Genomic DNA, 7,500 nt, shown 5'->3' on the forward strand with positions numbered 1-7,500 from the left:
GTTTTATTTTGTAAACATGCAATATTTTTAGCAGTACTGTATGTTTKTTTGGTGGATTCATTTTTGTAGTTTACAGAGAAAAAAGAAAGGAACAAACACAGCAGACCAATTTAACCCACAATGGCTGTTTGGGGAATGTCTTTAATGCGTCCAAAACTTACCAGACCTGTTTTCTCAACAATTGTCAATTGAGCCACAAGCTGCCTTGCATTAATCCAGCACCTACAGTACACTGATAGAGCAGCTGTTCTCATGGCATATCTCCCGCTTTCATAATCATGTCAACATACAGAACATTCTTTGAGAGGGCTATATGAATACCTGCACATGTTAGACCGTCATATCGTTGGAGACGTTTTTTATCATGTGATCAATGAGGAGGCGGGGTTCTTTTCATGTTGTCGGTTGGTTGGTTATCCACAGGGGGTTGTTCCGATATCAAAACTCTGTAGGCCAAACTAGACATTGTGATGGTAGTAAGAGGCCACGACTGGAGCTACTGCTGCTCTCACACACTTGACTGTAAACTGGGCTCAAGAGCCTGACCTCAAGAGCCTGACCTCCCCACCTTTGAAATATAAGCAAAAGTAGCATGAGGTGCATGTGCCAGTTGACTAAAGGGGATTCCATGGAGAAGAAAGATAGCCTATAAACTATGGCACAATTGTAAACTCTGTAAGTATGGATGTACTTGATGTGTCAGTCTCACAGCATTGGAGCATTTTTTGTGTGATGTGTGGTAGAATTTGACTCAATAGTTCTGCGTTTGCTTAAGGTTCACGTCTCGCGAGTATATTTGTTGTAAATCAATCAATTATTGTAACTTAATTAAGAAAGCATCAGAATAATACGTAATCATCCATTTTTTTAAAAGCAAGAGAAAAAAAAGCTATACTTTCATATAAAAGTCTCACATTGTGCAATTGGGCTCAACCTCCCTTGACTTGTCAAGTTGAGTTACAGGGATCATGTGTTTCAAATGTTGCCACCACATGTCGAGACGAGTGCAATGCATGCCATCTTTTGTGACTTCTGAGAAACGGGTTAACCATATGATAAATGTCAGTGTTGCTCTGCCAAGATGAGGACTACTTTTACACACTACTACTTTAAGGTTAACACACTATTTAATCCTTCTTCTACACCAGTAAGAGGGCAGGACCCAATATATTCTGACCTGAAAGCAAAGTTCACCCAATTTTAAAGGTGCAATATGTAACTTTTTGGGCGACCCGACCAAACTCACATTCTTATTGAAAGCAAGTCTAAGAAGCTGTAGATTTGTTTTATGTGCGCTATTGCTATGCTTCATTTCTTCCATTTCGTTTTTGCGTCTTTAACTTTCGATTTTGTACACCAGCTCTAAACAGCTGAAAATATTTTTGMTTTTGGAAAACATATTTCACTGCGGTTTAGATGGTACAATGATTCGCTACACAATGACTGCTTGTTTTGTCACAAACTGAAATTAGGTGAACTATTAGAATTTTAGCAACCAGGAAATTGCACCTTTCAAATAGGCTACTCTCACAGATCTTGAGGCTGAATATGACTTACTAGGACTTTATGGGGCAAAGGATGATCTAAGAAACGGAACTGTTGTTGGAGAAATCAGTAAAACTGGGACGAAACATGCCACTGATTTAAATGCATGGGAGAGTATCCTGTCGAGGCAGATACAGGCTCGTGGCAATGACACATGCACCATACTGTAGCCACAGAAGTGTGGGGGGCCGAGGGCCTACAATGCCACTGTGTATCAGGGCCCCATCAATGTACAGTGTTTTGGCCAAACAATAGGCGTCTCTTACAGACACTGTGTCACACGACGGCGATCCATGTTCCCAGCTGCCAGGCACAAAACCGTGCCTCTCATGACAGTACAGTCATGTCATTGGAACAGAAAAACACTTCTATATATCCCAGCCCACCAGATGTGCAGCCAAAGGACGCGCCCACACGAACGTGCACAAAGACAGGTACGTGCACAAAAACACACACGCACTTATACCTGTCTCTTATACACATCTAGATGTGTATAAGAGACAGGTTTCTCACAGTTGAAGTGTACCTATGATCAAAATTACAGACCTCTACATGCTTTGTAAGTAGGAAAACCTGCAAAATCGGCAGTGTATCAAATACTTGTTATCCCCACTGTAGGTGTTGTCCGGAGTGGAGGTTGGTTCACCTTTTTTTTAAATTACGTCGCAGACACCCCGGCATATTGTGTCATAAATTGGGCTTAAGTCTCCTAACTCCCATGGTCCTAGTTCCCTAAAAAACATAACAAATTTACATGTACTGTACATACACACCACAAGCAGTGCTCTGCCTTTCACGTCTCCCATACACACAGACACATAGACACACGTGCATGCGCGCCCATGCACAAACACACACACCCTCTGCCCCAGCTGTCTGCTGCACTCAAGGCCTATGGGCTGACATTCTCTCTATTACATCAGGATCTCATGTACTTTCACATTCAGGCATGTGTCACTCCCTCTCAAGTGCACACGCTGGCCCATCAASCCCACGGCAGAGCAGGCCAGGCATTCATGCCAACTCCCTGTGGAGGATATGGGCATACTAGCCACATGCATGGAAAAATGCACACATTCTTAACATGGATGACCTGCTGACACAGGGAAATATGTGCCCACTTAAGATTGTAATGTACATTGGTCGAAATGATGGTCGGGAAATATTCTGTTGTTTTTTGTCATGTAAAATTGATAGTATTGTCTACTGAGACTTTTAACGGGAAATTATCTTTATAATGAATATAACCTCTATGCAATTTTTTTGTTATTTTGCCACCTAAGTAAACATCAATTAATTGTTGTATATTTTAAATACACATACACAATGTCATACACAAGTAGACCGGTATAAAATGACTTTATTAATGTATGTGCCATGCTTTCCTTTATAGTTTCCCTCAAACTCAATTTCCCCCAAATCAACTAACATCCTTCGTTTTGAAGAATCAATGGATATAACTTTCGATATGCTCCTTTTGTTATCTGCCTCAGTGAACATCGATTCATACAAATTATTAATTTATTTTGTATATTRGAAGTACACAAATACAATGATATACACTGAACAAAAATATAAATGCCACATGTAAAGTGTTGGTCCCATGTTTCATGAGCTGTAAAAAAAGATCCCAGAAAGGTTTTATGCGCACAAAAAGCTTATTTATCTCAAATGTTGTGCACAAATTTCTTTACATCCCTGTTAGTGAGCATTTCTTCTTTGCCACGATAATCCATCCACCTGACAGGTGTGGCATATCAATAATCTGATCATTGGGAACAATAAAAGCCCACTCTAAAATGTGCAGATTTGTTACACAACACAATGCCACAAGTTTTGAGGGAATGTGCAGTTGGGATGTTGACTGCAGGAATGTCCACCAGAGCTGTTGTCAGAGAATTTTATGTTAATTTCTCTACCATATGTCACCTCCAACATCATTTTAGAGAATTTGCAAACCACATGTATGAAGTCGTGTGGGCAAGTGGTTTGCTGATGTCAACGTTGTGAACAGAGTGCCCCATGGTGGCGGTGGYGTTATGGTATGGGCAGGCATAAACTACAGACAACGAACACAATTGCATTTTATTGATGGCAATTTGAATGCACAAAAATACCGTAATGAGATACTGAGGGCATTGTAAGACCCATTTTTTAAAGTTATCTTTGACCAACAGATGCATATCTGTATTCCCAGTCATGTGAAATCCATAGATTAGGGCCTAATTTATTTATTTAAATTGACTGATTTCCTCATATGAACATGTTCAGTATACATAACTAGTACTGTAACAAGTASTACTGTTATAAAATGTATTTTTTTATTTTTAGGATGAACATTTGAATAAATGTTTTACAATATACAATACACATAATATACCAGACGATCACACCACAGATATTAGCAATCATGACAATACAAACAAAGGCTACAACTTTTACCGAAACAATAGAAGTATTTACATACTGTCAAGAGTTTAGATCATAATTAACAGGGTACACAAAGTTATATCCGTACAGGGAGGAGTTAACAATACAATATTATCATGTTATACTCATATAAAAGACAATGTCCTCCCCTCTTCCTTACCAAGTAGGTCAATTATTTAGCAGGAAGAATTGTTAAGATCTGTTAGAGCTTGGCATTTTCCATCCCTCTTTTCAACCGTGGAGGCCCTATCTTTGTTTATCACAGCCACTGATTGCTCTAGACTGGCGATATCTTGAAAATATGATAACTACGTTTGTGGTGAGAGGATTGTGAGAAAAATGACTTTATTTATGTATGTGCCCTGTTTACCTTCCTAGTTTACATCAAACTCCAGCCTGGCCTCAGAGCCATACGAAATATACTTTACATATTTCTGAGCACCTCCAAGACGTATGYCACTTACTAATGGTCTAGTTACTCGAGACAGAAACGAAAGTATTCTAAACCTAACCCAATTCACCTAACCTGCTACGTAAATTCACCTAACATTTGTCATTTTAGTTCTCCTAACCTTTGTTTTTAGTTCCCCTAACCACCAACATAAATGATCCTTGTAATTCTTGTTTATTATTATTACCTGTTATTACCTGTCTCTTCCCCATCATCTACACTGATTGAAGTGGATTTAACATGTGACACAAAAAAGGGATTATAGCTTTCACTTGGWTTCACCTAATCAGTCTATGTCATGGAAAGAGCAGGTGTCCTTAATGTTTTGTATACTCAGCGTATATGCCATTTAGCAGAAACTTTTATTCAAAGCGACTTAGACATGCATAAAACATTTTACCTATGGGTAGTCCCGGGAATTGAACCTATTATCCTGTTGTTGCAAGCACCATGCCCTACCAACTAAGCTACAGAGGACCAACTAAACTCTGTGCAGTAGATGCTGGACAAGCTAGGTTGTTTTGTAGCACAAACACAAATTTATTTTAAAAAGAAATGTCCTCTCACTGTCAACTACGTTTATTTTCAGCAAACTTAACATGTGTAAATATTTGTATGAACATAAGATTCAACAACTGAGACATAAACTGAACAAGTTCCACAGGCATGTGACTAACAGAAATTGAATAATGTGTCCCTGAACAAAGGGGGGGGGGTCAAAATCTAAAGTAACAGTCAGTAATCTGGTGTGGCCACCAGCTGCATTAAGTACTGCAGTGCATCTCCTCCTCATGGACTGTACTAYATTTGCCAGTTCTTGTTGTGAGATGTTACCCCACTCTTCCACCAAGGCACTTGCAAGTTCCCGGACYTGTCTGGGGGGAATGGCCCTAGCCCTCACCCTCCAATCCAACAGGTCCCAGACGTGCTCAATGGGATTGAGATCCGGGCTCTTCGGTGGCCATGGTAGAACACTGACATTCCTGTTTTGCAGGAAATCATGCACAGAATGAGAAGTATGGCTGGTGGCATTGTCATGCTGGAGGATGCATGTCAGGATGAGCCTGCAGGAAGGGTACCACATGAGGGAGGAGGATGTCTTCTCTGTAACACACAGCGTTGAGATTGCCTGCAATGACATCAAGCTCAGTCCGATGATGCTGTGACACACCGCCCCAGACCATGACGGACTCTCAACCTCCAAATCGATTCCGCTCCAGAGTACAGGCCTCGGTGTAACGCTCATTCCTTCGACGATAAACGCAAATACAACCATCACCCCTGGTGAGACAAAACTGCAACTCATCAGTGAAGAGCACTTTTTGCCAGTCCTGTCTGGTCCAGCGATGGTGGGTTTGTGCCCATAGGCGACGTTGTTGCTGGTGATGTCTGGTGAGGACCTGCCTTACAACAGGCCTACAAGCCCTCAGTCCAGCCTCTCTCAGCCTATTGCAGACAGTCTGAGCACTGATGGAGGGATTGTGCGTTCCTGGTGTAACTCGGGCAGTTGTTGTTGCCATCCTGTACCTGTCCCGCAGGTGTGATGTTCGGATGTACCGATCCTGTGCAGGTGTTATTACACGTGGTCTGCCACTGCGAGGACGATCAGCTGTCCATCCTGTGTCCCTGTAGCGCTGTTTTAGGCGTCTCACGGTACGGACATTGCAATTTATTGACCCTGGCCACATCTGCAGTCCTCATGCCTCCTTGCAGCATGCCTAAGGCACGTTCACACAGATGAGCAGGGACCCTGGGCATCATTCTTTTTGTGTTTTTCAGAGTCAGTAGAAAGGCCTCTTTTAGTGTTCTAAGTTTTCATAACTGTGACCTTAATTGCCTACCGTCTGTAAGCTGTTAGTGTCTTAATGATCGTTCCACYGGTGCATGTTCATTAATTGTTTATGGTTCATTGAACAAGCATGGGAAATAGTGTTTAAACCCTTTACAATCAAGATCTGGGAAGTTATTTAGATTTTTACGAATTATCTTTGAAAGACAGGGTCCTGAAAAAGGGACGTTTCTTTTTTTGCTGAGTTTATCATACATTTGCATACATACATGTACAAACTTTCTTACATTAATGCCAGGATGCAATCCGATCGCGTGTTGTAGCGTGCTTGACARGTAAAGGTKATTTCCGATTGAGCTGACATYTGCAGCGTTTACCGTGAATTTCAAACTCTGCGAATGTGGGAACGCGCGTTGTCAACAACGCCTGGTCGGAATTGAACCCTGGCCTATAACACTATCACCTTTCCAGTCACAAATTAACTCACTTCTGCATAGTGGATAATCTAGGGTACAGGTATTGTTTTTCTCCACAAGATCTATTGGGACTTTCTATTGGAATATTTCTGCTTGCCTGGGTTACTGTAGTGCTGCATATTTTCCCTCTGTTCTGCCGTCCTGAGTCTACAGGCCTGTGRAACAGTCCGTCACCTAGTGAGCAGGACAGGGGCCTGTGGTTGGGGGCTGTGCATGTGAGTGAATAGTGAGGTTGGGGAGGGGGGGCAACCATAAAAACCCAGGGAGGAGGGCACAAGCACAAAGCTTTAGTTCACACATACACACACACAAAGCTCATGTTTACACCTGCACACGTAAGTGGGAGCTTATGAAGGAGATATTGTACATGTGAGGCAGCGAGTTGCATGTGTGTGTACATTTCAGTGTGGGTGGGTAGCTGTATCTGAGTGAATGTGTGTGTACATTTCAGTGTGGGTGGGTAGCTGTATCTGAGTGAATGTGTGTGTACATTTCAGTGTGGGTGGGTAGCTGTATCTGAGTGAATGTGTGTGTACATTTCAGTGTGGGTGGGTAGCTGTATCTGAGTGYATGTGTGTGTACATTTCAGTGTGGGTGGGTAGCTGTATCTGAGTGAATGTGTGTGTACATTTCAGTGTGGGTGGGTAGCTGTATCTGAGTGAATGTGTGTGTACATTTCAGTGTGGGTGGGTAGCTGTATCTGAGTGAATGTGTGTGCAGACGGACATGACAGATTTTTTTGTGTGGCTGTCTGTGCCTCACTGGGCTTCTGCGTGAGTGTTGCTTTTGTCTTTGTGTTTGTGTGTGTA

Source organism: Salvelinus sp. IW2-2015, linkage group LG7 (genome assembly GCF_002910315.2).
Source record: "Salvelinus sp. IW2-2015 linkage group LG7, ASM291031v2, whole genome shotgun sequence".
Taxonomy (NCBI): domain Eukaryota; kingdom Metazoa; phylum Chordata; class Actinopteri; order Salmoniformes; family Salmonidae; genus Salvelinus; species Salvelinus sp. IW2-2015.